We start from the raw sequence: 26253 nt of genomic DNA, 5'->3' as shown, positions 1-26253 counted from the left end.
GCGCCGTGACTCACATTTGCGAATAAATCTGCGAACCATAATTAAAGTCGCGCGTAACGTCGAACGGCACATCTGAAAAAAGAAAATGGGTGTAACACGAGAACTTCCCAAGAGGTAATCCATCATTGTACTACTTTCACCAAAGCACACTTAACTGCGAAGTTCTGATGGGATCCGGTGGATTTGTGCTGGTATGATCGCACCTGTTTAATTCTGCGCTGCAAATACATAAACTCCTTCTCCTTTCTTCCCCCTCCCGTCATTTATTTCCTTGTGCGTGCGCACTGCACCTCCCGTGCTCGTTCTAATATCAAGTAAAATGCTACGGTGCCGTGACTCACATTTGCGAATAAACCTGAGGACCATAATTCAAGTCGCGTGTATCGTCGAAAGAATCATCTGCAAAAAAATGGGTGCAACACGAGGACTTCCTAAGAAAATGGGTGAAATATAAGGACTTCGCAGGAGGTCACCCATCCTAGTGCTTCTCTCGCCCAAGCACCCTTAACTTGCGGAGTTTTGATAGAATCCGTTGCATTGGTGCTGGTATGATTGCTCATGTTTCATTCTGCGCTGTAAATACATACACTTTTTCTCCCTCCATCCCCCCTCCCGTCATTTGTTTCCTTGTGCGTGCACTCTGCATCTCTCCTTCTCGTTCTAATATCGATTAAAATGCCCCTGCTTCTTGACTCACATTTGCGTATAAACCAGTGGACCCTAGTTCCAGTCGCGCGTAACGTCGAACGACCCGTCTGAAAAAAAAAATTAGTGCGACAAGAGGACTTCCCAGGAGGTCACCCATCCGAGTACTACTCTCGCCCAAGCACACTTAACTGCGGACTTCTTATGGGATCCGGTGCATTAGTGCTAGTATGATAGCACCATTTTAATTTCGCGCTGCAAATACATAATCTCCTTCTCCTTTCTTCCCCCTCCCATCATTTGTTTTCTTGTGCGTGCGCACTGTACCTCTCGTTCTCGTTCAAATATCAAGAAAAATGCCAGGCGCCGTGACTCACATTTACAAATAAATCTGCGGACCATAAATAAAGTCGCGCGTAATATCGAATGGCACATCTGAAAAAAACAAAATGGATGCAACACGAGAACATCCCAGGAGGTAACCCATCATTGTACTACTTACGCCAAAGCACACTTAACAGCGAAGTTCTGATGGGATCCGCTGCATTTGTGCTGGTGTGACCGCACCTGTTTAATTTCGTGCTGTAAATACATACACTCTTTCTTCCCTCCCCTCTCCCATCATTTGTTTCCTTGTGCGTTCACACTGCACCTCTCCTTCTCGTTCTAATATCGATTAAAATGCCCCTGATTCTTGACTCACATTTGCGTATAAACCAGTGGACCATAGTTCCAGTCGCGCGTAACGTCTAACGACCCATCTGAAAAAAAATTGTTGCAATACGAGGACTTCCCAAGAGGTCACCCATCCGAGTACTACTCTCGCCAAAGCACACTTAACTACAGAGTTATGATGGGATCCAGTGCAGTAGTGCTGGTATGATGCCACTTGTTTAATTTTGCGCTTCAAATACATACACTCATTCTCTTTTCTTCCTCATCCCGTCATTTGTTTCCTTGTGCGTGCGCACTGCACCACCGTACTCGTTCTAAAATCAAGTAAAATGCCATGGCGCCGCGATTCACATTTGCGAATAAATATGCGGACCATAAATCAAGTCGCGCGTAACGTCGAAAGAATCATCTGCAAAAAGATGGGTGCAACACGAGGACCTCCCAAGAAAATGGGTGAAATATAAGGACTTCGCAAGAGGTCACCCATCCGAGTACTTTTTTCGCCCAAGCACCCTTAATTGCGGAATTCTGATAGAATCAGTTGCATTAGTGCTGGTATGATCCCTCATGTTTCATTCTGCACTGCAAATACATACACTCTTTCTCCTCCCATCCCCCTTCCCGTCATTTGTTTCCTTGTGCGTGCACTCTGCATCTCTCTTTCTCGTTCTAATATCTAGTAATATGCCCCGGCACCGTGACTCACATTTGTAAATGAACCAGCGGTTTATAATTCCATTCGCGCGTAACGTCGAACAACCCATCCGAAAAAAAATAGGTGCAACACGAGGGCTTTCCAAGTGGTCACCCATCCGAGTACTACCCTCGCCCAAGCACACTTAACTGCGGAGTTCTGATGGGATCCGGAGCTTTAGTGCTGGTATGATCGCACCTGTTTAATTTTGCGCTGCAAATACATACACTCCTTCTCCTTTCTTCCCCCTCCAGTCATTTGTTTCCTTGTGCGTTCACACTTCACCTCTCATTCTCGTTCTAATATCGATTAAAATGCTCCTGCTTCTTGACTCACATTTGCGCATAAACCAGCGGACCCTAGTTCCAGTCGCGCGTAACGTCGAACGACCCGTCTGAAAAAAAATTGGTGCGACACGAGGACTTACCAAAAGGTCACCCATCCGAGTACAACTCTCGCCCAAGCACACTTAAATGCGGAGTTCTGATGGGATCCGGTGCATTAATGCTGGAATGATTTCATCTGTTTAATTTCGCGCTGCAAATAGATAAACTCATTCTTCTTTCGTCCCCCTCCCGTCATTTGTTTCCTTGTGCGTGCGCACTGCAGCTCCCGTTCTCATTCTAATATCAAGTAAAATGCTACAGCGCCGTGACTCACATTTGCGAATAAACCTGAGGACCATAATTCAACTCGCGCATATCGTCGAAAGAATCATCTGCAAAAAAATGGGTGCAACACGAGGACTTCCTAAGAAAATGGGTGAAATATAAGGACTTCGCAGGAGGTCACCCATCCTAGTGCTACTCTTGCCCAAGCACCCTTAACTTGCGGAGTTCTGATAGAATCCGTTGCATTGGAGCTGGTATGATTGCTCATGTTTCATTCTGCGCTGCAAATACATACACTTTTTCTCCCTCCATCCCCCCTCCCGTCATTTGTTTCCTTGTGCGTGCACTCTGCATCTCTCCTTCTCGTTTTAATATCGATTAAAATGCCCCTGCTACTTGACTCACATTTGCGTATAAACCAGTGGACCCTAGTTCCAGTCGCGCATAACGTCGAACGACCCGTTTGAAAAAAAAATTAGTGCGACACGAGGACTTCCTAAGAGGCCACCCATCATTGTACTACTCTCGCCCAAGCACACTTAACTGCGGAGTTCTTATGGGATCCAGTGCATTAGTGCTGGTATGATCGCACCTGTTTAATTTTGCGCTGCAAATACATAAACTCCTTCTCCTTTCTTCCCCCTCCCGTCATTTGTTTCCTTGTACGTGCGCAATGCACCTCATGTTCTCGTTCAAATATCAAGTAAAATGCCACGGCGCCGTGACTCACATTTGCGAATAAACCTGAGGACCATAATTCAAGTCGCGCGTAATGTCGAAAGAATCATCTGCAAAAAAATGGGTGCAACACGAGGACTACACAATAAAATGGGTGAAATATAAGGACTTCGCATGAGGTAACCCATGCTAGTACTACTCTCGCCCAAGCACCATTACCTACTGAGTTCTGATAGAATCCGATGCATTGGTGCTGGTATGATCGCACCTATTTCATTTCGTGCTGAAAATACATACACTCCTTCTCCTTCTCTCCCCCTCCCATCAATTGTTTCCTTGTGCGTTCACACTGCACCTCTCCTTCTCGTTCTAATATCGATTAAAATGCCCCTGCTTCTTGACTCACATTTGCGTATAAACCAGCGGACCATAGTTCCAGTCGCGCGTAACGTCGAACGATCCGTCTGAAAAAAAATTGGTGCGACACAAGGACTTCCCAATAGCTCACCCATCCGAGTACTACTCTCGCCCAAGAAAACATAACTGCAGAGTTCTGATGGGATCCAGTGCATTAGTGCTGGTATGATCGCACCCGTTTAATTCTGTGCTGCAAATACATAAACTCCTTCTCCTTTCTTCCCCCTCCCGTCATTTCTTTCCTTGTGCGTGCGCACTGCACCTCCCGTACTCGTTCTAATATCAAGTAAAATACTACGGTGCCATGACTCACATTTGCGAATAAACATGAGGACCATAATTCAAGTCGCGCGTAACGTCGAAAGAATCATCTGTTAAAAAATAGGTGCAACACGAGGACTTCACAAGAAAATGGGTGAAATATAAGGACTTCGCAGGAGGTAACCCATGCTAGTACTACTCTCGTCCAAGCACCTTACCTACGGAGTTCTGATAGAATACGATGCATTAGTGCTGGTATGATCGCACCTGTTTCATTTCGTGCTGAAAATACATACACTCTTTCTCATTCCCTACCCCTCCCGTCATTTGTTTCCTTGTGCGTGCACTCTGCATCTCTCCTTCTCGTTCTAATATCGATTAAAATGCCCCTGCTTCTTGACTCACATTTGCGTATAAACCAGTGGACCCTAGTTCTAGTCGCACGTAACGTCGGACGACCCATCTGAAAAAAAAAATTACTGCGGCACGAGGACCATAATTCAAGTCGCGCGTAACGTCGAAAGAATCATCTGTTAAAAAATGGGTGCAACACGAGGACTTCACAAGAAAATGGGTGAAATATAAGGACTTCGCAGGAGGTAACCCATGCTAGTACTACTCTCGCCCAAGCACCCTTACCTACGGAGTTCTGATAGAATCCGTTGCATTAGTGCTGGTATGATAGCACCTGTTTCATTTCGTGCTGAAAATACATACACTCCTTCTCCTTCCCTCCCCCTCCAATCGATTGTTTCCTTGTGCGTTCACACTGCACCTCTCCTTCTCGTTCTAATATCGATAAAAATGCCCCTGCTTCTTGACTCACATTTGCGTATAAACCAGCGGACCCTAGTTCCAGTCGCGCGTAACGTCGAACGACCCGTCTGAAAAAAAATTGGTGTGACACGAGGACTTCCTAGGAGGTCACCAATCCGAGTACTACTCTCGCCAAAGCACACTTAACTTCGGAGTTCTGACGGGATCCGGTGCATTAGTGCTGGTATGATCGCACCCGTTTAATTCCGAACTGCAAATATATAAACAACTTCTCCTTTCTTCCCCCTCCTGTCATTTGTTTCCTTGTGCGTGCGAACTGCACCTCCCGTGCTCCTTCTAATATAAAGTAAAATGCTACGATGCCGTGACTCACATTTGTGAATAAACCGGAGGACCATAATTCAAGTCGCGCGTATCATCGAAAGAATCATCTGCAAAAAAATGGGTGGAACACGAGGACTTCCTAAAAAAATGGGTGAAATATAAGGACTTCGCATGAGGTCACCCATCCTAGTGCTACTCTCGCCCAAGCACCCTTAACTTGCGGAGTTCTGATAGAATCCCTTGCATTGGTGCTGGTATGATTGCTCATGTTTCATTCTGCACTGCAAATACATACACTTTTTCTCCCTCCATCCCCCCTCCCGTCATTTGTTTCCTTGTGCGTGCACTCTGCATCTCTCATTCTCGTTCTAATATCGATTAAAATGTCCCTGCTTATTGACTCACATTTGCGTATAAACCAGCGGACCCTAGTTCCAGACGTGCGTAACGTCGAACGACCCGTCTGAAAAGAAATTGGTGCGACACGAGAACTTCCCAGGAGGTCACCCATCCGAGTACTAATCTAGCCCAAGCACACTTGACTGCGGAGTTCTGATGGGATCCGGTGCAATAGTGCTGGTGTGATCGCACCCATTTAATTTTGCGCTACAAATACATAAACTCATTCCCCTTTCTTCCCCCTCCCGTCATTTGTTTCCTTTTGCGTGCGCACTGCACCTCCTGTTCTCGTTCTAATATCAAGTAAAATGCTACGGCGCTGTGACTCACATTTGCGAATAAATCTGAGGACCATAATTCAAGTCACGCGTAATGTCAAAAGAATCATCTGCAAAAAAATAGGTGCAACACGAGGACTTCACAAGAAAATGGGTGAAATATAAGGAATTCCCAGGAGGAAACCCATGCTAGTACTACTCTCGCCCAAGCACCCTTACCTACGGAGTTCTGATAGAATCCATTGCATTAATGCTGGTATGATCGCACCTGTTTCATTTCTTGCTAAAAATACATACACTCCTTCTCCTTCCTTCCCCCTCGCATCAATTGTTTCCTTGTGTGTTCACATTGCACCTCTCCTTCTCGTTCTAATATCGATTAAAATGCCCCTGCTTCTTGACTCACATTTGCGTATAAACCAGCGGACCCTAGTTCCAATCGCGCGTAACCTCGAACGACCCATCTGAAAAAAAATTAGTGCGACACGAGGACTTCGCAGGAGGTCACCAATCCGAGTACTACTCTCGCCAAAGCACACTTAACTGCGGAGTTCTGACGGGATCCGGTGCATTAGTGCTGGTATGATCGCACCCATTTAATTCCGCACTGCAAATACATAAACTCCTTCTCCTTTCTTCCCCCTCCCGTCATTTATTTACTTGTGCGTGCGCACTGCACCTCCCGTGCTCGTTCTAATATAAAGTAAAATACTACGGTGCCGTGACTCATATTTGCGAATAAACCTGAGGACCATAATTCAGGTCACGCGTATCGTCGAAAGAATCATCTGCAAAAAAATAGGTGCAACACGAGGACTTCCTAAGAAAATGGGTGAAATATAAGGACTTCGCAGGAGGTAACCCATGCTAGTACTACTCTCGCCCAAGCACCCTTACCTACAGAGTTCTGATAGAATCCGTTGCATTAATGCTAGTATGATCGCACCTGTTTCATTTCTTGCTGAAAATACATACACTTTTTCTCCCCCCATCCCCCCTCCCTTCATTTGTTTCCTTGTGCATACACTCTGCATCTCTCCTTCTCGTTCTAATATCAAGTAATATGCCCCGGCACCGTGACTCACCTTTCCAAATGAACCGGCGGTTTATAATTCCATTCGTGCGTAACGTCGAACAACCCATCCGAAAAAAAATTGGTGCAACACGAGGGCTTCCCAAGTGGTCACCCATCCGAGTACTACTTTTCCCGAAGCACACTTAACTACGGAGTTCTGATGGGATCAGGAGCTTTAGTGCTGGTATTATCGCACCTGTTTAATTTCACGCTGCAAATACATACACTCCTTCTCCTTTCTTCCCCCTTCCGTAATTTGTTTCCTTGTGCGTTCACACTTCACCTCTCATTCTCGTTCTAATATCGATTAAAATGCTCCTGCTTCTTGACTCACATTTGCGTATAAACCAGCGGACCCTAGTTCCAGACGTGCGTAACGTCGAACGACCCGTCTGAAAAAAAATTGGTGCGACACGAGGACTTCCCAGGAGGTCACCCATCCGAGTACTAATCTCGCCCAAGCACACTTCACTACGGAGTTCTGACGGGATCCGGTGCATTATTGCTGGTATGATCGCACCCGTTTAATTCTGCGCTGCAAATACATAAACTCCTTCTCCTTTCTTCCCCCTCCCGTCATTTGTTTCCTTGTGCGTGCGCACTGCACCTCCCGTGCTCGTTCTAATATAAAGTAAAATGTTACGGTGCAGTGACTCACATTTGCGAATAAACCTGAGGACCATAATTCAAGTCACGCGTATCGGCGAAAGAATCATCTGCAAAAAAATGGGTGCAACACGAGGACTTCCTAAGAAAATGGGTGAAATATAAGGACTTCGCAAGAGATCACCCATCCTAGTGCTACTCTCGCCCAAGCACCCCTAACTTGCGGAGTTCTGATAGAATCCGTTGCATTTGTGCTAGTATGATTGCTCATGTTTCATTATGTGCTGCAAATACATACACTTTTTCTCCCTCCATCCCCCCCTCCCGTCATTTGTTTCCTTGTGCGTGCACTCTGCATCTCTCCTTCTCGTTCTAATATCGATTAAAATGCCCCTGCTTCTTGACTCACATTTGCGTATAAACCAGTGGACCCTAGTTCCAGTCGCGCGTAACGTCGAACGACCCGTCTGAAAAAAAATTAGTGCGACACGAAAACTTCCCAGGAGGTCACCCATCTGAGTACTACTCTCGCCCAAGCACACTTAACTTCGAAGTTCTGATGGGATCCGGTGCATTAGTGCTGGTATGATCGCACCTGTTTAATATTGCGCTAAAAATACATAAACTCCTTCTCCTTTCTTCCCCCTCCCGTCATTTGTTTCCTTTTGCGTGCGCACTGCACCTCTCGTTCTTATTCAAATATCAAGTAAAATTCCACGGCGTCGTGACTCACATTTGTGAATAAATCTTCGGACCATAATTAAAGTCGCGCGTAACGTCGAACGGCACATCTGAAAAAAGAAAATTGGTGCAACACGAGAACTTCCCATGAGGTAACCCATCATTGTACTACTTTCGCCAAAGCACACTTAACTGCGGAGTTCTGATGGGATCCGGTGCATTTGTGCTGGTGTGACCGCACTTGTTTAATTTCGTACTGAAAATACATACACTCCTTCTTCCCTCCCCCCCTCCCATCATTTGTTTCCTTGTGCGTTCACACTGCATCTCTCATTCTCTTTCTAATATCGATTAAAATGCCCCTGATTCTTGACTCACATTTGCGTATAAACCAGTGGACCATAGTTCCAGTCGCGCGTAATGTCGAATGACCCTTCTGAAAAAAAATTGGTGCGACACGAGGACTTCCCAGGAGGTCAACCATCCGAGTACTACTCTCGCCCAAGCACACTTAACTGCAGAGTTCTGATGGGATCTAGTGCATTAGTGCTGGTATGATCGCACCCGTTTAATTTCGCGCTGCAAATACATAAACTCCTTCTCCTTTCTTCCCCCTCCCGTCATTTGTTTCCTTGTGCGTGCGCACTGCACCTCCCGTGCTTGTTCTAATATAAAGTAAAATACTACGGTGCCGTGACTCATATTTGCGAATAAACCTAAGGACCATAATTCAGGTCACGCGTATCGTCGAAAGAATCATCTGCAAAAAAATGGGTGCAACACGAGGACTTCCTAAGAAAATTGGTGAAATATAAGGACTTCGCAGGAGGTCACCCATCCGAGTACTTTTCTCGCCAAAGCACCCTTAACTACGGAGTTCTGATAGAATCCGTTGCAATTGTACTGGTATGATTGCTCATGTTTCATTCTGCATTGCAAATACATACACTTTTTCTCCCTCCATCCCCCCTCCCGTCATTTGTTTCCTTGTGCGTGCACTCTACATCTCTTCTTCTCGTTCTAATATCGATTAAAATGCCCCTGCTTCTTGACTCACATTTGCGTATAAACCAGTGGACCCTAGTTCTAGTCGCGCGTAACGTCGAACGACCCGTCTGAAAAAAAAAATTAGTGCGACACGAGGACTTCCCAGGAGGTCACCCATCCGAGTACTAATCTCGCCCAAGCACACTTCACTGCGGAGTTCTGATGGGATCCGGTGCATTAGTGCTGGTCTGATCGCACCTATTTAATTTTGAGCTACAAATACATAAACTCATTCCCCTTTCTTCCCCCTCCCGTCATTTGTATCCTTGTGCGTGCGCACTGCACCTCCCGTTCTCGTTCTAACAACAAGTAAAACACTACAGCGCCGTGACTGACATCTGCGAATAAAACTGAGGACCATAATTCAAGTCGCGCGTAACGTCGAAAGAATCATCTGCAAAAAAATGGGTACAACACGAGGACTTCACAAGAAAATGGGTGAAATATAAGGACTTCGCAGGAGGTAACCCATGCTAATACTACTCTCACCCAAGCACCCTTACCTACAGAGTTCTGATAGAATCCGTTGCATTAGTGCTGGTATGATCGCACCTATTTCATTTCGCGCTGCAAATACATACACTCCTTCTCCTTTCTTCCCCCTCCTGTCATTTGTTTCCTTGTGCGTGCGCACTGCACCTCTCGTTCTCGTTCAAATATCAAGTAAAATGCCACGGCGCCGTGACTCACATTTGTGAATAAATCTGCGGACCATAATTCAAGTCGCGCGTAACGTCGAACGGCACATCTGAAAAAAAGAAAATGGGTGCAACACGAGAACTTCCCAGGAGGTAACCCATCATTGTACTACTTTCGGCAAAGCACACTTGATTGCGGAGTTCTGATGGGATCCGGTGCATTTGTGCTGGTGTGACCGCACTTGTTTAATTTCGTACTGAAAATACATACACTCCTTCTTCCCTCCCCCCCTCCCATCACTTGTTTCCTTGTGCGTTCACACTGCACCTCTCCTTCTCGTTCTAATATCGATTAAAATGCCCTTGATTCTTGACTCACATTTGCGTATAAACCAGCGGACCATAGTTCCAGTCGCGCGTAACGTCGAACGACCTGTCTGAAAAAAAATTGGTGCGACACGAGGACTTCCCAGGTGGTCACCAATCCGAGTACTACTCTCGCCCAAACACACTTAACTGCAGAGTTCTGATGGGATCCAGTGCATTAGTGCTTATATGATCGCACCCGTTTAATTTCGCGCTGCAAATACATAAACTCCTTCTCCTTTCTTCCCCCTCCCGTCATTTGTTTCCTTGTGCGTGCGCATTGCACCTCCCGTGCTCGCTCTAATATCAATTAAAATATTACGGTGCCGTGACTCACATTTGGGAATAAACCTGAGGACCATAATTCAAGTCGCGCGTATCGTCGAAAGAATCATCTGCAAAAAAATGGGTGGAACACGACGACTTCCTAAGAAAATGGGTGAAATATAAGGACTTCGTAGGAGGTCACCCATCCTAGTGCTACTCTCGCCCAAGCACCCTTAACTTGCGGAGTTCTGATAGAATCCATTGCATTGGTGCTGGTATGATTGCTCATGTTTCATTCTGCGCTGCAAATACATACACTTTTTCTCCCTCCATCCCCCCCTCCCGTCATTTGTTTCCTTGTGCGTGCACTCTGCATCTCTCATTCTCGTTCTAATATCGATTAAAATGCCCCTGCTTCTTAACTCACATTTGCGTATAAACCAGCGGACCATAGTTCCAGTCGCGCGTAACGTCGAACGACCCCTCTGAAAAAAAATTATTGCGATACGAGGACTTCCCAAGAGGTCACCCATCCGAGTACTACTCTCGCCCAAGCACACTTAACTGCAGAGTTCTGATGGGATCCGGTGCATTAGTGCTTGTATGATGCCACTTGTTTAATTTTGCGCTTCAAATACATACACTCCCTCTCTTTTCTTCCTGCTCCTGTCATTTGTTTCCTTGTGCGTGCGCACTACACCTCCCGTACTCGTTCTAATATCAAGTACAATGCCACGGTGACGTGACTCACATTTGCGAATAAACCTTAGGACCATAATTCAAGTCGCGCGTAACGTCGAAAGAATCATCTGCAAAAAAATGGGTGCAACACGAGGACTTCACAAGAAAATGGGTGAAATATAAGGACTTCGCAGGAGGTAACCCATGCTAGTACTACTCTCGCCCAAGCACCCTTACCTACGGAGTTCTGATAGAATCCGTTGCATTAGTGCTGGTATCATCGCACCTGTTTCATTTCGTGCTGAAAATAAATACACTCCTTCTCCTTCCCTTCCCTTCCCATCAATTGTTTCCTTGTGCGTTCACACTGCACCTCTCCTTCTCGTTCTAATATCGATTAAAATGCCCCTGCTTCTTGACTCACATTTGCGTATAAACCAGCGAAACCTAGTTCCAGTCGCGCGTAACGTCGAACAACTTGTTTGAAAAAAAATTGGTGCGACACGAGGACTTCGCAGGAGGTCACCCATCTGAGTACTACTCTCGCCCAAACACACTTAACTGCGGAGTTCTGATGGGATCTGGTGCATTAGTGTTGGTATGATTGCACCCGTTTAATTCCGTGCTGCAAATACATAAACTCCTTCTCCTTTCTTCCCCCTCCCGTCATTTGTTTCCTTGTGCGTGCGAACTGCACCTACCGTGCTCGTTCTAATATCAAGTAAAATGCTACGGTGCCGTGACTCACATTTGTGAATAAACCTGAGGACCATAATTCAAGTCGCGCGTATCGTCGAAAGAATTATCTGCAAAAAAATGGGTGAAATATAAGGACTTCCCAAGAGGTCACCCATCCGAGTACTACTCTTGCCCAAGCACACTTAACTGCAGAGTTCTGATGGGATCCGGTGCATTTGTGCTGGTCTGACCGCACCTGTTTAATTTCATGCTGAAAATACATACACTCCTTCTTCCCTCCCCCCCTCCCATCATTTGTTTCCTTGTGCGTTCACACTGCACCTCTCCTTCTCGTTCTAATATCAATTAAAATGCCCCTGATTCTTAACTCACATTTGCGTATAAACCAGCGGACCATAGTTCCAGTCGTGCGTAACGTCGAACGACCCATCTGAAAAAAAATTGTTGCGATACAAGGACTTCCCAAGAGGTCACCCATCCGAGTACTACTCTCACCCAAGCACACTTAACTGCAGAGTTCTGAAGGGATCCAGTGCATTAGTGTTGGTATGATGCCACTTGTTTAATTTTGCGCTTCAAATACATACACTCCTTCTCTTTTCTTCCTCATCCCGTCATTTGTTTCCTTGTGCGTGCGCACTGCACCTCCCGTACTCGTTCTAATATCAAGTAAAATGCTACGGCGCCGTGACTCACATTTCCGAATAAACTTGCAAACCATAAATCAAGTCGCGCGTAACGTCGAAAGAATCATCTGCAAAAAGATGGGTGCAACACGAGGACCTCCCAAGAAAATGGGTGAAATATAAGGACTTCGCAGGAGGTCACCCATCCGAGTACTTTTCTCGCCCAAGCACCCTTAACTGCGGAGTTCTGATAGAATCCGTTGCATTAGTGCTAGTATGATTCCTCATGTTTCATTCTGCACTGCAAATACATACACTCTTTCTCCTCCCATCCCCCCTCCTGTCATTTGTTTCCTTGTGCGTGCACTCTGCATCTCTCTTTCTCGTTCTAATATCAAGTAATTTGCCCCGGCACCGTGACTCACCTTTCAAATGAACCAGCGGTTTATAATTCCATTCGCGCGTAACGTCGAACAACCCATCCGAAAAAAATAGGTGCAACACGAGGGCTTCCCAAGTTGTCACCCATCCGAGTACTACTCTCGCCCAAGCACACTTAAGTGCGGAGTTCTGATGGGATCCGGGGTTTTAGTGCTGATATGATCGCACCTGTTTAATTATGCGCTGCAAATACATACACTCCTTCTCCTTTCTTCCCCCTCTGGTCATTTGTTTCCTTGTGCGTTCACACTTCACCTCTCATTCTCGTTCTAATATCGATTAAAATGCCCCTGCTTCTTAACTCACATTTGCGTATAAACCAGCGGACCCTAGTTCCAGTCGCGCGTAACGTCGAACGACCCGTTTGAAAAAAAAATTGGTGCGACACGAGGACTTCCCAAGAGGTCACCCATCCGAGTACTACGCTCGCCCAAGCATACTTAACTGCGGAGTTCTGATGGGATCCGGTGCATTAATGCTGGAATGATTGCACCTGTTTAATTTTTCGCTGTAAATACATAAACTCATTCCCCTTTCGTCCCCCTCTCGTCATTTGTTTCTTTGTGCGTGCGCACTGCAGCTCCCGTTCTCGTTCTAATATCAAGTAAAATGCTACAGCGCCGTGACTCACATTTGCAAATAAACCTGAGGACCATAATTCAAGTCGCGCGTAACGTCAAAAGAATCATCTGCAAAAAAATGGGTGCAACACGAGGACTTCACAAGAAAATGGGTGAAATATAAGGACTTCGCAGGAGGTAACCCATGCTAGTACTACTCTCGCCCAAGCACCCTTACCTACGGAGTTCTGATAGAATCCGTTGCATTAGTGCTGGTATGATCGCACCTGTTTCATTTCGCGCTGCAAATACATAAACTCCTTCTCCTTTCTTCCCCCTCCCGTGATTTTTTTCCTTTTGCGTGCGCACTGCACCTCTCGCTCTCGTTCAAATATCAAGTAAAATGCCACGACACCGTGACTCACATTTGCGAATAAATCTGCGGGCCATAATTAAAGTCGCGCGTAACGTCGAACGACACATCTGAAAAAAAGAAAATGGGTGCAACACGAGAACTTCCCAGGAGGTAACCCATCATTGTACTACTTTTGCCAAAGCACACTTAACTGCGGAGTTCTGATAGAATCCGTTGCATTAGTGCTGGTATCATCGCACCTGTTTCATTTCGTGCTGAAAATAAATACACTCCTTCTCCTTCCCTTCCCTTCCCATCAATTGTTTCCTTGTGCGTTCACACTGCATCTCTCCATCTCGTTCTAATATCGATTAAAATGCCCCTAATTCTTGACTCACATTTGCGTATAAACCAGCGGACCATAGTTCCCGTCGCGCATAACGTCGAACGACCCGTCTGAAAAAAAATTGGTGCGACACGAGGACTTCCCATGAGGTCACCCATCCGAGTACTACTCTCGCCCAAGCACACTTAACTGCAGAGTTCTGATGGGATCCAGTGCATTAGTGCTGGTATGATCGCACTCGTTTAATTCTGCGCTGCAAATACATAAACTCCTTCTCCTTTCTTTCCCCTCCCGTCATTTGTTTCCTTGTGCGTGCGCACTGCACCTCCCGTGCTCATTCTAATATCAAGTAAAATACTACGGTGCCGTGACTCACATTTGCGAATGAACCTGAGGACCATAACTCAAGTTGCACGTTTCGTCGAAAGAATCATCTGCAAAAAAATGGGTGCAACACGAGTACTTCCTAAGAAAATGGGTGAAATATAAGGACTTCGTAGGAGGTCACCCATACGAGTACTTTTCTCGCCCAAACACCCTTAACTGCGGAGTTCTAATAGAATCCATTGCATTAGTGCTGGTATGATCCCTCATGTTTCATTCTCCGCTGCAAATACATACACTCTTTCTCCTCCCATCCCCCCTCCCGTCATTTGTTTCCTTGTGCGTGCACTCTGCATCTCTCTTTCTCGTTCTAATATCAAGTAATATGCCCCGGCACCGTGACTCACCTTTGCAAATGAACCAGCAGTTTGTAATTCCATTCGCGCGTAACGTCGAACAACCCATCCGAAAAAAAATAGGTGCACACGAGGGCTTCCCAGGTGGTCAACCATCCGAGTACTACCCTCGCCCAATCACACTTAACTGCGGAGTTCTGATGGGATCCGGAGCTTTAGTGCTGGTATGATCGCACCTGTTTAATTTCGCGCTGCAAATACATACACTCCTTCTCCTTTCTTCCCCCTCCCGTCATTTGTTTTCTTGTGCGTTCACACTTCACCTCTCATTCTCGTTCTAATATCGATTAAAATGCCCCTACTTCTTGACTCACATTTGCGTATAAACAAGCGGACCCCAGTTCCAGTCGCGCATAACGTCGAACGACCCGTCTGAAAAAATTATTGGTGCGACACGAGGACTTCCCAAGAGGTCACCCATCCGAGTACTACTCTCGCCCAAGCACACTTAACTGCGGAGTTATGATGGGATCCGGTGCGTAAGTGGTGGTATGATCGCATCCGTTTAATTCCGCGCTGCAAATACATAAACTCCTTCTCCTTTCTTCCCCCTCCCGTCATTTGTTTCCTTGTGCGTGCGCACTGCACCTCTCGTGCTCCTTCTAATATAAAGTAAAATGCTACGGTGCCGTGACTCACATTTGCGGATAAACCTGAGGACCATAATTCAAGTCGCGCGTACTACTCTCGCCCAAGCACACTTAACTGCAGAGTTCTGATGGAATCCAGTGCATTAGTGCTGGTATGATACCACTTGTTTAATTTTGCGCTTCAAATACATACACTCCTTCTCTTTTCTTCCTCCTCCCGTCATTTGTTTCCTTGTGCGTCCGCACTGCACCTCCCGTACTCGTTCTAATATCAAATAAAATGGCACGGTGCCGTGACTCAAATTTGCGAATAAACCTTCGGACCATAAATCAAGTCGCGCGTAACGTCGAAAGAATCATCTGCAAAAAGATGGGTGCAACACGAGGACCTCCCAAGAAAATGGGTGAAATATAAGGACTTCGCAGAAGGTCACCCATCCGAGTACTTTTCTCGCCCAAGCACCCTTAACTGCGGAGTTCTGATAGAATCCGTTGCATTAGTGCTGGTACGATCCCTCATGTTTCATTCTGCACTGCAAATACATACACTCTTTCTCCTTCCATCCCCCCTCTCGTCATTTGTTTCCTTGTGCGTGCACTCTGCATCTCTCTTTCTCGTTCAAATATCAAGTAATATGCCCCGGCACCGTGACTCACCTTTGCAAATAAACCAGCGGTTTATAATTTCATTCGTGCGTAACGTCGAACAACCCATCCGAAACAAAATAGGTGCAACACGAGGGCTTCCCAGGTGGTCACCCATCCGAGTACTACCCTCACCCAAGCACACTTAACTGCGGAGTTCTGATGGGATCCGGAGCTTTAGTGCTGGTTTGATCGCACCTCTTTAAATTCGCGCTGCAAATACATACACTCCTTCTCCTTTCTTCCCCCTCCCGTCATTTGTTTCCTTGTGCGTTCACACTTCACCTCTCATTCTCGTTCTAATATCAAGTAAAATGCTACGGTGCCATGACTCACATTTGCGAATAAACAGGTGCGATCATACCAGCACTAATGCACCGGATCCCATCAAAACTCCGCAGTTAAGTGTGCTTTGGCGAGAGTAGTACTCGGATTGGTGACCTCCTGGGAAGTCTTCGTGTCACACCAATTTTTTTTCAGACGGGTCGTTCGACGTTACGCGAGACTTGAACTAGGGTCCACTGGTTTATACGCAAATGTGAGTCAAGAAGCAGGGGCATTTTAATCGATATTAGAACGAGAAGGAGAGGTGCAGTGTGAACGCACAAGGAAACAAATGGTGGGAGGGGGGGAGGGAAGAAGGAGTGTATGTATTTTCAGCACGAAATGAAACAGGTGCGATCAAACCAGCACTAATGCAACGGATTCTATCAAAACTCCGTAGGTAAGGGTGCTTGGGCGAGAGTAGTACTAGCAAGGGTTACCTCCTGCGAAGTCCTTATATTTCAACCATTTTCTTCTGAACTCCTCGTGTTGCACCCATTTTTTGGCAGACGATTCTTTCGACGATATGCACGACTTGAATTATGGTCCACAGGTTTATTCGCAAATGTGAGTCACGGCACCGTAGCATTTTACTTGACATTAGAATGAGCACGGGAGGTGCAGTGCGCACGCACAAGGAAACAAATGACGGGAGGGGGAAGAAAGGAGAAGGAGTTTATGTATTTGCAGCGCGAAATTAAACAGGTGCGATCATACCAGCACTAATGCACCTTATCCAATTAGAACTCCGTAGTTATGTGAGCTTGGGCGAGAGTAGTACTCGGATGGGTGACCTCCTGGGAAGTCCTCGTGTCGCACCAATTTTTTTTCAAACGGGTCGTTCGACGTTACGCGCGACTGGAACTAGGGTCCGCTGGTTTATACGCAAATGTGAGTCAAGAATCAGGGGCATTTTAATCAGTATTAGAACGAGAAGGAGAGATGCAGTGTGAACGCACAAAGAAACAAATGATGGGAGGGGCGAAGGGAAGAAGGAGTGTATGTATTTTCAGCACGAAATTAAACAGGTGCGGTCAGACCAGCACAAAAGCACCGGATCCCATCAGAACTCCGCAGTTAAGTGTGCTTTGGCGAAAGTAGTACTCGGATCGGTGACCACCTGGGAAGCCCTCGTGTTGCACCTATTTTTTTTCAGATGGGTTGTTCGACATTACGCGCGAATGGAATTCTAAACCGCTGGTTCATTTGCAAAGGTGAGTCACGGCGCCGTGGCATTTTACTTGATATTTGAACGAGAACGAGAGGTGCAGTGCGCACGCACAAGGAAACAAATGACGGGACGGGAAATGGAAGGAGAAAGAGTGTATGTATTTGCAGTGCAGAATGAAACATGAGGGATCTTACCAGCACTAATGCAATGGATTCTATCAGAATTCCGCAGTTAAGGGTGCTTGGGTGAGAAAAGAACTCGGATCGGTGACCTCTTGCGAAGTCCTTATATTTCACCCATTTTCTTGGGAGGTCCTCGTGTTGCACCCATCTTTTTGCAGATGATTCTTTCGACGTTACGCGCGACTTGATTTATGGTCCACAGGTTTATTCACAAATGTGAGTCACGGTGCTGTGGCATTTTACTTGATAGTAGAACGAGTACGGGAGGAGCAGTGCGCACGCACAAGGAAACAAATGACGGGATGTGGAAGAAAAGAGAAGGAGTGTATGTATTTGAAGCGCAAAATTGAACAAGTGGCATCATACTAGCGCTAATGCACTGGATCCCATCAGAACCCTGCAGTTAAGTGTGCTTGGGCGAGAGTAGTACTTGGATGGGTGACCTCTTGGGAAGTCCTCGTATCGCAACAATTTCTTTTCAGAAGGATCGTTCGATGTTACGCGCGACTGGAACTATGGTCCGCTGGTTTATACACAAATGTTAGTCAAGAATCAGGGGCATTTTAATCGATGTTAGAACGAGAAGGAGAGGTGCAGTGTGAACGCACAAGGAAACAAATGATGGGAGGGGGGGAGGAAAGAAGGAGTGTATGTATTTTTAGCACGAAATTAAACAGGTGCGGTCACACCAGCACAAATGCACCGGATCCCATCAGAACTCCGCAGTTAAGTGTGCTTTGGCGAAAGTAGTACAATGATCGGTTACCTCCTGGGAAGTTCTCGTGTTGCACCCATTTTCTTTTTTTCAGATGTGCCGTTCTACGTTACGCGCGACTTTAATTATGGTCCGCAGATTTATTCGCAAATTTAAGTCACGGCACCGTGGTATTTTACTTGATATTTGAACGAGAACGAGAGGTGCAGTGCGCACGCACAAGGAAACAAATGACGGGAGGGGGAAGAAAGGAGAAGGAGTGTATGTTTTTACAGCGCGAAATGAAACAGGTGCGATCATACCAGCACTAATGCAACGGATTCTATCAGAACTCCGTAGGTAAGGGTGCTTGGGCGAGAGTAGTACTAGCATGGGTTACCTCCTGCGAAGTCCTTATATTTCATCCATTTTCTTGTGAAGTCCTCGTGTTGCACACAATTTTTTGCAGATGATTCTTTCGACGTTACGCGCGACTTGAATTGTGGTCCTCAGGTTTATTCGCAAATGGGAGTCACGTCGCCGTGGCATTTTACTTGATATTAGAACGAGCACGGGAGGTGCAGTGCGCACGCACAAGGAAACAAATGACGGGAGGGGGAAGAAAGGGGAATGAGTTTATGTATTTGCAGCGCAAAATTAAACAGGTGCGATCATACCAGCACTAATGCACCGGATCCCATCAGAACTTCGCAGTGAAGTGCGCTTGGGCGAGATTAGTACTCAGATGGGTGACCTCCTGGGAAGTCCTCTTGTCGCACCAATTTTTTTTCAGACGGGTCGTTCGACGTTACGCGCGTCTAGAACTAGGGTCCGCTGGTTTATACGCAAATGTGAGTCAAGAAGCAGGGGCATTTTAATCGATATTAGAACGAGAATGAGAGGTGAAGTGTGAACGCACAAGGAAACAAATGACAGGAGGGGGAAGAAAGGAGAAGGAGTGTATGTATTTGCAACGCAAAATTAAACAGGTGCGATCATACCAGCACTAAAGCCTCGGATTCCATCAGAACTCCGCAGTTAGGTGTACTTGGGCGAGAGTAGTACTCGGATGGGTGACCACTTGGGAAGCCCTCATGTTGCACCTATTTTTTTTCGGATGGGTTGTTCGACGTTAGCCGCGAATGGAATTATAAACCGCTGGTTCATTTGCAAAGGTGAGTCACGGTGCCGGGGCATATTACTTGATATTAGAACGAGAAAGAGAGATACAGAGTGCACACACAAGGAAACAAATGACGGGAGGGGGAAGAAAGGAGAAGGAGTTAATGTATTTGCAGCGCGAAATTAATCAGGTGCGATCATAGCAGCACTAATGCAACAGATCCCATCATAACTCCGCAGTTAAGTGTGCTTGGGCGAGAGTAGTACTCAGATGGGTGACCACTTGGGAAGTCCTCGTGTTGCACCAATTTTTTTGCAGATGATTCTTTCAACGTTACGTGCGACTTGAATTATGGTCCTCAGGTTTATTCGCAAATGTGAGTCACGGCGCTGTAGCATTTTACTTGATATTAGAACGAGAACTTCCCAGGAGGCAACCCATCATTGTACTACTTTCGCCAAAGCACAGTTAACTGCGGAGTTATAATGGGATCCGTTGTATTTGTGCTGGTATGATCGCACCCGTTTAATTCCGCGCTGCAAATACATAAACTCCTTCTCCTTTCTTCCCCCTCCCGTCATTTGTTTCCTTGTGCGTGCGCACTGCACCTCTCGTTCTCGTTCAAATATCAAGTAAAATGCCACGGCGCTGTGACTCACATTTGCGAATAAATCTGCGGACCATAATTAAACTCGCGCGTAACGTCGAACGGCACATCTGAAAAAAAAAATGGGTGCAACACGAGAACTTCCCAGGAGGCAACCCATCATTGTACTACTTTCGCCAAAGCACACTTAACTGCGGAGTTATAATGGGATCTGTTGCATTTGTGCTGGTATGATCGCACCCGTTTAATTCCGCGCTGCAAATACATAAACTCCTTCTCCTTTCTTCCCCCTCCCGTCATTTGTTTCCTTGTGCGTGCGCATTGCACCTCTCGTTCTCGTTCAAATATCAAGTAAAATGCCACGACGCTGTGACTCACATTTGCGAATAAATCTGCGGACCATAATTAAAGTCGCGCGTAACGTCGAACGGCACATCTGAAAAAAAAAAAAATGGGTGCAACACGAGAACTTCCCAGGAGGCAACCCATCATTGTACTACTTTCGCCAAAGCACACTTAACTGATGAGTTATAATGGGATCCGTTGCATTTGTGCTGGTATGATCGCACCCGTTTAATTCCGCGCTGCAAATACATAAACTCCTTCTCCTTTCTTCCCCCTCCCGTCATTTATTTCCTTGTGCGTGCGCACTGCACCTCCCGTGCTCCTTCTAATATCAAGTAAAATGCTACGGTACCGTGACTCACATTTGCGAATATCAAGTCGCGCGTATCGCCGAAAGAATCATCTGCAAAAAAATGGGTGCAACACGAAGACTTCCTAAGAAAATGGGTGAAATATAAGGACTTCGCAGGAGGTCACCCATCCTAGTGCTTCTCTCGCCCAAGCACCCTTAACTGCAGAGTTCTGATAGAATTCGTTGCATTGGTGCTGGTATGATTGCTCATGTTTCATTCTACGCTGTAAATACATACACCTTTTCTCCCTCCATCCCCCCTCAAGTCATTTGTTTCCTTGTGCGTGCACTCTGCATCTCTCTTTCTCGTTCTAATATCAATTAAAATGCCCCTGCTTCTTGACTCACAATTGCGTATAAACCAGTGGACCCTAGTTCCAGTCGCGCGTAACGTCGAACGACCCGTCTGAAAAAAAAATTAGTGCGACACGAGGACTTCCCAGGTGGTCACCCATCCGAGTACTACTCTCGCCTAAGCAGACTTAAATGCGGAGTTCTAATGGGATCCGGTGCATTAGTGCTGGTATGATCGCAGCTGTTTAATTTTGCGCTGCAAATACATAAAGTCATTCCCCTTTCTTCCCCCTCCCGTCATTTGTTTCCTTGTGCGTGCGCACTGCACCTCCCGTTCTCGTTCTAATATCAAGTAAAATGCTACAGCGCCGTGACTCACATTTACGAATAAACCTGAGGACCATAATTCAAGTCGCGCGTAACGTCGAAAGAATCATCTGTAAAAAAATGGGTGCAACACGAGGACTTCACAAGAAAATGGGTGAAATATAAGGACTTCGCAGGAGGTAACCCATGCTAGAACTACTCTCGCCCAAGCACCCTTACCTACGGAGTTCCGATAGAATCCGTTGCATTAGTGCTGGTATGATCGCACCTCTTCCATTTCGTGCTGAAAATACATACACTCCTTCTCCTTCCCTCCCCCTCTCATCAATTGTTTCCTTGTGCGTTCACACTGCACCTCTCCTTCTCGTTCTAATATCGATTAAAATGCCCCTACTTTTTGACTCACATTTGCGTATAAACCAGCGGACTCTAGTTCCAGTCGCACGTAACGTCGAACAACCCGTCTGAAAAAAAATTGGTGCGACACGAGGACTTCCTAGGAGGTCACCCATTCGAGTACTACTCTCGCCCAAGCACACTTAACTGCGGTGTTCTGATGGGATCCAGTGCATTAGTGCTGGTATGATCGCATAAGTTTAATTCTGCGCTGCAAATACATAAACTCCTTCTCCTTTCTTCCCCCTCCCGTCAATTGTTTCCTTGTGCGTGCGCACTGCACCTCCCGTGCTCGTTCTAATATCAAGTAAAATGCTACGGTGCCGTGACTCACATTTGCGAATAAACCTGAGGACCATAATTCAAGTCGCGCGTATCATCGAAAGAATCATCTGTAAAAAAATAGGTGCAACACGAGGACTTCCTAAGAAAATAGGTGAAATATAAGGACTTCGCAGGAGGTCACCGATCCTAGTGCTACTCTCGCCCAAGCACCCTTAACTTGCGGAGTTCTGATAGAATCCGTTGCATTGGTGCTGGTATGATTGCTCATGTTTCATTCTGGGCTGCAAATACATACACTTTTTCTCCCTCCATCCCCCCTCCCGTCATTTGTTTCCTTGTGCGTGCACTCTGCATCTCTCTTTCTCGTTCTAATATCGATTAAAATGCCCCTGCTTCTTGACTCACATTTGCGTATGAACCAGTGGACTCTAGTTCCAGTCGCGCGTAACGTCGAACGACCTGTCTGAAAAAAAAAATTAGTGCGACAAGAGGACTTCCCAGGAGGTCACCCATCCGAGTACTACTCTCACCCAAGCACACTTAACTGCGGAATTCTGATGGGATCTGGTGCATTAGTGCTGGAATGATCGAACCTGTTTAATTTCGCGCTGCAAATACATAAACTCCTTCTCCTTTCTTCCCCCTCCCGTCATTTGTTTACTTGTGCGTACGCACTGCACCTCTCGTTCTCGTTCAAATATCATGTAAAATGCCACGGCGCTGTGACTCACATTTGCGAATAAATCTGCGAACCATAATTAAAATCGCGCGTAACGTCGAACGGCACATCTGAAAAAAAAAATGGGTGCAACATGAGAACTTCCCAGGAGGCAACCCATCATTGTACTACTTTCGCCAAAGCACAGTTAACTGCGGAGTTATAATGGGATCCGTTGTATTTGTGCTGGTATGATCGCACCCGTTTAATTCCGCGCTGCAAATACATAAACTCCTTCTCCTTTCTTCCCCCTCCCGTCATTTGTTTCCTTGTGCGTGCGCACTGCACCTCTCGTTCTCGTTCAAATATCAAGTAAAATGCCACGGCGCTGTGACTCACATTTGCGAATAAATCTGCGGACCATAATTAAACTCGCGCGTAACGTCGAACGGCACATCTGAAAAAAAAAATGGGTGCAACACGAGAACTTCCCAGGAGGCAACCCATCATTGTACTACTTTCGCCAAAGCACACTTAACTGCGGAGTTATAATGGGATCTGTTGCATTTGTGCTGGTATGATCGCACCCGTTTAATTCCGCGCTGCAAATACATAAACTCCTTCTCCTTTCTTCCCCCTCCCGTCATTTGTTTCCTTGTGCGTGCGCACTGCACCTCTCGTTCTCGTTCAAATATCAAGTAAAATGCCACGACGCTGTGACTCACATTTGCGAATAAATCTGCGGACCATAATTAAAGTCGCGCGTAACGTCGAACGGCACATCTGAAAAAAAAAAAATGGGTGCAACACGAGAACTTCCCAGGAGGCAACCCATCATTGTACTACTTTCGCCAAAGCACACTTAACTGATGAGTTATAATGGGATCCGTTGCATTTGTGCTGGTATGATCGCACCCGTTTAATTCCGCGCTGCAAATACATAAACTCCTTCTCCTTTCTTCCCCCTCCCGTCATTTATTTCCTTGTGCGTGCGCACTGCACCTCCCGTGCTCCTTCTAATATCAAGTAAAATGCTACGGTACCGTGACTCACATTTGCGAATATCAAGTCGCGCGTATCGCCGAAAGAATCATCTGCAAAAAAATGGGTGCAACACGAAGACTTCCTAAGAAAATGGGTGAAATATAAGGACTTCGCAGGAGGTCACCCATCCTAGTGCTTCTCTCGCCCAAGCACCCTTAACTGCAGAGTTCTGATAGAATTCGTTGCATTGGTGCTGGTATGATTGCTCATGTTTCATTCTACGCTGTAAATACATACACCTTTTCTCCCTCCATCCCCCCTCAAGTCATTTGTTTCCTTGTGCGTGCACTCTGCATCTCTCTTTCTCGTTCTAATATCAATTAAAATGCCCCTGCTTCTTGACTCACAATTGCGTATAAACCAGTGGACCCTAGTTCCAGTCGCGCGTAACGTCGAACGACCCGTCTGAAAAAAAAATTAGTGCGACACGAGGACTTCCCAGGTGGTCACCCATCCGAGTACTACTCTCGCCTAAGCAGACTTAAATGCGGAGTTCTAATGGGATCCGGTGCATTAGTGCTGGTATGATCGCAGCTGTTTAATTTTGCGCTGCAAATACATAAAGTCATTCCCCTTTCTTCCCCCTCCCGTCATTTGTTTCCTTGTGCGTGCGCACTGCACCTCCCGTTCTCGTTCTAATATCAAGTAAAATGCTACAGCGCCGTGACTCACATTTACGAATAAACCTGAGGACCATAATTCAAGTCGCGCGTAACGTCGAAAGAATCATCTGTAAAAAAATGGGTGCAACACGAGGACTTCACAAGAAAATGGGTGAAATATAAGGACTTCGCAGGAGGTAACCCATGCTAGTACTACTCTCGCCCAAGCACCCTTACCTACGGAGTTCTGATAGAATCCGTTGCATTAGTGCTGGTATGATCGCACCTGTTTCATTTCGTGCTTAAAATACATACACTCCTTCTCCTTCCCTCCCCATCCAATCAATTGTTTCCTTGTGCGTTCACACTGCACCTCTCCTTCTCGTTCTAATCTCGATTAAAATGCCCCTGCTTCTTGACTCACATTTGCGTATAAACCAACGGACCCTAGTTCCAGTCGCACATAACGTCGAACGACCCGTCTGAAAAAAAATTAGTGCGACACGAGGACTTACCAGGAGGTCACCCATCCGAGTACTACTCTCGACCAAGCGCACTTAACTGCGGGGTTCTGATGGGATCCGGTGCATTAGTGCTGGTATGATCACACCCGTTTAATTCCGAGTTGCAAATACATAAACTCCTTCTCCTTTCTTCCCCCTCCCGTCACTTGTTTCCTTGTGCGTTCACACTTCACCTCTCATTCTCGTTCTAATATCGATTAAAATGCCCCTACTTCTTGACTCACATTTACGTATAAACCAGTGAACACTAATTCCAGTCGCGCGTAACGTCGAATTTCCAGTCTGAAAAAAAAAAATTTGTGTGACACGAGGACTTCCCAGGAGGTCACCCATCCGAGTACTAATCTCGCCCAAGCACACTTCACTGCGGAGTTCTGATGGGATCCGGTGCATTAGTTCTGGTATGATCGCACCTGTTTAATTTTGCGCTGCACATACATAAACTCATTCCCCTTTCTTCCCCCTCCCGTCATTTGTTTCCTTGTGCGTGCGCACTGCACCTCCCGTTCTCGTTCTAATATCAAGTAAAATGCTACAGCGCCGTGACTCACATTTGCGAATAAACCTGAGGACCATAATTCAAGTCGCGCGTAACGTCGAAAGAATCATCTACAAATAAATGGGTGCAACACGAGGACTTCCCAAGTGGTCACCCATCCGAGTACTACTCTCGCCCAAGCACACTTAACTGCGGAGTTATGATGGGATTTGTTGCATTAGTGCTGGTATGATCACACCTTATTAATTTTGCGCTGCAAATACATAAACTCTTTCTCCTTTCTTCCCCCTCCCATCATTTGTTTCCTTGTGCGTGCACTCTGCATTTCTCTTTCTCGTTCTAATATCAAGTAATATGCCCCGGCACCGTGACTCACCTTTGCAAATGAACCAGCAGTTTATAATTCCATTCGCGCGTAACGTCGAACAACCCATCCGAAAAAAAATAGGTGCAACACGAGGGCTTCCCAAGTGGTCACCCATCATTGTACTACTCTCGCCCAAGCACACCTAACTGCGGAGTTCTGATGGGATCCGAGGCTTTAGTGCTGGTATGATTGCACCTGTTTAATTTCGCGCTGCAAATACATACACTCTTTCTCCTTTCTTCCCCCTCCCGTCATTTGTTTCCTTGTGTGTTCACACTTCACCTCTCAATCTCGTTCTAATATCGATTAAAATGCCCCTTCTTCTTGACACACATTT

The 26253-nt window shown here is 46.2% G+C and overlaps 5 non-coding genes and 40 pseudogenes across 5 annotated transcripts; 8 read left to right on the top strand and 37 right to left on the bottom strand.

The window, feature by feature from the left end:
* Window positions 1–86: 86 nt before the first annotated feature.
* On the bottom strand, window positions 87–205 carry LOC148240852 (5S ribosomal RNA; annotated as a pseudogene).
* Window positions 206–768: 563 nt separating this feature from the next.
* LOC148240851 (5S ribosomal RNA) lies at window positions 769–887 on the bottom strand (annotated as a pseudogene).
* A 1208-nt stretch (window positions 888–2095) lies between these two features.
* Window positions 2096–2214, bottom strand: LOC148240850 (5S ribosomal RNA). Its single transcript, XR_015815848.1, has one exon. It is a non-coding gene; the product is annotated as a 5S ribosomal RNA (ribosomal RNA).
* An 886-nt stretch (window positions 2215–3100) lies between these two features.
* LOC148240849 (5S ribosomal RNA) lies at window positions 3101–3219 on the bottom strand (annotated as a pseudogene).
* A 559-nt stretch (window positions 3220–3778) lies between these two features.
* Window positions 3779–3897, bottom strand: LOC148240848 (5S ribosomal RNA; annotated as a pseudogene).
* Window positions 3898–4876: 979 nt separating this feature from the next.
* LOC148240847 (5S ribosomal RNA) lies at window positions 4877–4995 on the bottom strand (annotated as a pseudogene).
* A 561-nt stretch (window positions 4996–5556) lies between these two features.
* LOC148240846 (5S ribosomal RNA) lies at window positions 5557–5675 on the bottom strand (annotated as a pseudogene).
* Window positions 5676–6234: 559 nt separating this feature from the next.
* Window positions 6235–6353, bottom strand: LOC148240845 (5S ribosomal RNA; annotated as a pseudogene).
* Window positions 6354–6913: 560 nt separating this feature from the next.
* LOC148240844 (5S ribosomal RNA) lies at window positions 6914–7032 on the bottom strand (annotated as a pseudogene).
* Window positions 7033–7237: 205 nt separating this feature from the next.
* LOC148240843 (5S ribosomal RNA) lies at window positions 7238–7356 on the bottom strand (annotated as a pseudogene).
* Window positions 7357–7918: 562 nt separating this feature from the next.
* Window positions 7919–8037, bottom strand: LOC148240842 (5S ribosomal RNA). Its single transcript, XR_015814724.1, has one exon. It is a non-coding gene; the product is annotated as a 5S ribosomal RNA (ribosomal RNA).
* Window positions 8038–8245: 208 nt separating this feature from the next.
* On the bottom strand, window positions 8246–8364 carry LOC148240841 (5S ribosomal RNA; annotated as a pseudogene).
* A 204-nt stretch (window positions 8365–8568) lies between these two features.
* LOC148240840 (5S ribosomal RNA) lies at window positions 8569–8687 on the bottom strand. The gene has a single exon (XR_015815344.1). It is a non-coding gene; the product is annotated as a 5S ribosomal RNA (ribosomal RNA).
* A 562-nt stretch (window positions 8688–9249) lies between these two features.
* On the bottom strand, window positions 9250–9368 carry LOC148240839 (5S ribosomal RNA). The gene has a single exon (XR_015815393.1). It is a non-coding gene; the product is annotated as a 5S ribosomal RNA (ribosomal RNA).
* A 563-nt stretch (window positions 9369–9931) lies between these two features.
* Window positions 9932–10050, bottom strand: LOC148240838 (5S ribosomal RNA; annotated as a pseudogene).
* Window positions 10051–10254: 204 nt separating this feature from the next.
* On the bottom strand, window positions 10255–10373 carry LOC148240837 (5S ribosomal RNA; annotated as a pseudogene).
* A 562-nt stretch (window positions 10374–10935) lies between these two features.
* LOC148240836 (5S ribosomal RNA) lies at window positions 10936–11053 on the bottom strand (annotated as a pseudogene).
* Window positions 11054–11613: 560 nt separating this feature from the next.
* Window positions 11614–11732, bottom strand: LOC148240835 (5S ribosomal RNA; annotated as a pseudogene).
* A 205-nt stretch (window positions 11733–11937) lies between these two features.
* Window positions 11938–12056, bottom strand: LOC148240834 (5S ribosomal RNA; annotated as a pseudogene).
* Window positions 12057–12937: 881 nt separating this feature from the next.
* On the bottom strand, window positions 12938–13056 carry LOC148240833 (5S ribosomal RNA; annotated as a pseudogene).
* A 206-nt stretch (window positions 13057–13262) lies between these two features.
* On the bottom strand, window positions 13263–13381 carry LOC148240832 (5S ribosomal RNA; annotated as a pseudogene).
* Window positions 13382–13944: 563 nt separating this feature from the next.
* LOC148240831 (5S ribosomal RNA) lies at window positions 13945–14063 on the bottom strand (annotated as a pseudogene).
* Window positions 14064–14268: 205 nt separating this feature from the next.
* On the bottom strand, window positions 14269–14387 carry LOC148240830 (5S ribosomal RNA; annotated as a pseudogene).
* Window positions 14388–14947: 560 nt separating this feature from the next.
* LOC148240829 (5S ribosomal RNA) lies at window positions 14948–15065 on the bottom strand (annotated as a pseudogene).
* Window positions 15066–15271: 206 nt separating this feature from the next.
* LOC148240828 (5S ribosomal RNA) lies at window positions 15272–15390 on the bottom strand (annotated as a pseudogene).
* Window positions 15391–16203: 813 nt separating this feature from the next.
* LOC148240827 (5S ribosomal RNA) lies at window positions 16204–16322 on the bottom strand. Its single transcript, XR_015814462.1, has one exon. It is a non-coding gene; the product is annotated as a 5S ribosomal RNA (ribosomal RNA).
* Window positions 16323–16472: 150 nt separating this feature from the next.
* Window positions 16473–16591, top strand: LOC148240826 (5S ribosomal RNA; annotated as a pseudogene).
* A 558-nt stretch (window positions 16592–17149) lies between these two features.
* Window positions 17150–17268, top strand: LOC148240825 (5S ribosomal RNA; annotated as a pseudogene).
* A 204-nt stretch (window positions 17269–17472) lies between these two features.
* LOC148240824 (5S ribosomal RNA) lies at window positions 17473–17591 on the top strand (annotated as a pseudogene).
* A 561-nt stretch (window positions 17592–18152) lies between these two features.
* LOC148240823 (5S ribosomal RNA) lies at window positions 18153–18270 on the top strand (annotated as a pseudogene).
* A 204-nt stretch (window positions 18271–18474) lies between these two features.
* On the top strand, window positions 18475–18593 carry LOC148240822 (5S ribosomal RNA; annotated as a pseudogene).
* Window positions 18594–19156: 563 nt separating this feature from the next.
* LOC148240821 (5S ribosomal RNA) lies at window positions 19157–19275 on the top strand (annotated as a pseudogene).
* A 205-nt stretch (window positions 19276–19480) lies between these two features.
* Window positions 19481–19599, top strand: LOC148240820 (5S ribosomal RNA; annotated as a pseudogene).
* A 205-nt stretch (window positions 19600–19804) lies between these two features.
* On the top strand, window positions 19805–19923 carry LOC148240819 (5S ribosomal RNA; annotated as a pseudogene).
* A 423-nt stretch (window positions 19924–20346) lies between these two features.
* Window positions 20347–20465, bottom strand: LOC148240818 (5S ribosomal RNA; annotated as a pseudogene).
* Window positions 20466–21338: 873 nt separating this feature from the next.
* LOC148240817 (5S ribosomal RNA) lies at window positions 21339–21457 on the bottom strand (annotated as a pseudogene).
* Window positions 21458–22016: 559 nt separating this feature from the next.
* On the bottom strand, window positions 22017–22135 carry LOC148240816 (5S ribosomal RNA; annotated as a pseudogene).
* A 563-nt stretch (window positions 22136–22698) lies between these two features.
* On the bottom strand, window positions 22699–22817 carry LOC148240815 (5S ribosomal RNA; annotated as a pseudogene).
* Window positions 22818–23024: 207 nt separating this feature from the next.
* Window positions 23025–23143, bottom strand: LOC148240814 (5S ribosomal RNA; annotated as a pseudogene).
* A 207-nt stretch (window positions 23144–23350) lies between these two features.
* Window positions 23351–23469, bottom strand: LOC148240813 (5S ribosomal RNA; annotated as a pseudogene).
* An 872-nt stretch (window positions 23470–24341) lies between these two features.
* Window positions 24342–24460, bottom strand: LOC148240812 (5S ribosomal RNA; annotated as a pseudogene).
* Window positions 24461–25019: 559 nt separating this feature from the next.
* On the bottom strand, window positions 25020–25138 carry LOC148240811 (5S ribosomal RNA; annotated as a pseudogene).
* Window positions 25139–25346: 208 nt separating this feature from the next.
* Window positions 25347–25465, bottom strand: LOC148240810 (5S ribosomal RNA; annotated as a pseudogene).
* A 205-nt stretch (window positions 25466–25670) lies between these two features.
* Window positions 25671–25789, bottom strand: LOC148240809 (5S ribosomal RNA; annotated as a pseudogene).
* A 205-nt stretch (window positions 25790–25994) lies between these two features.
* On the bottom strand, window positions 25995–26113 carry LOC148240808 (5S ribosomal RNA; annotated as a pseudogene).
* Window positions 26114–26253: the final 140 nt, after the last annotated feature.

This window comes from Carica papaya, chromosome 8 (assembly GCF_054855325.1).
Source record: "Carica papaya isolate Zhongbai chromosome 8, ASM5485532v1, whole genome shotgun sequence".
In the NCBI taxonomy this organism is placed as follows: Eukaryota; Viridiplantae; Streptophyta; class Magnoliopsida; order Brassicales; family Caricaceae; genus Carica; species Carica papaya.
The sequence above is the reverse complement of the archived record's forward strand: the minus strand, read 5'-3'. Positions and strand labels throughout refer to the sequence as shown.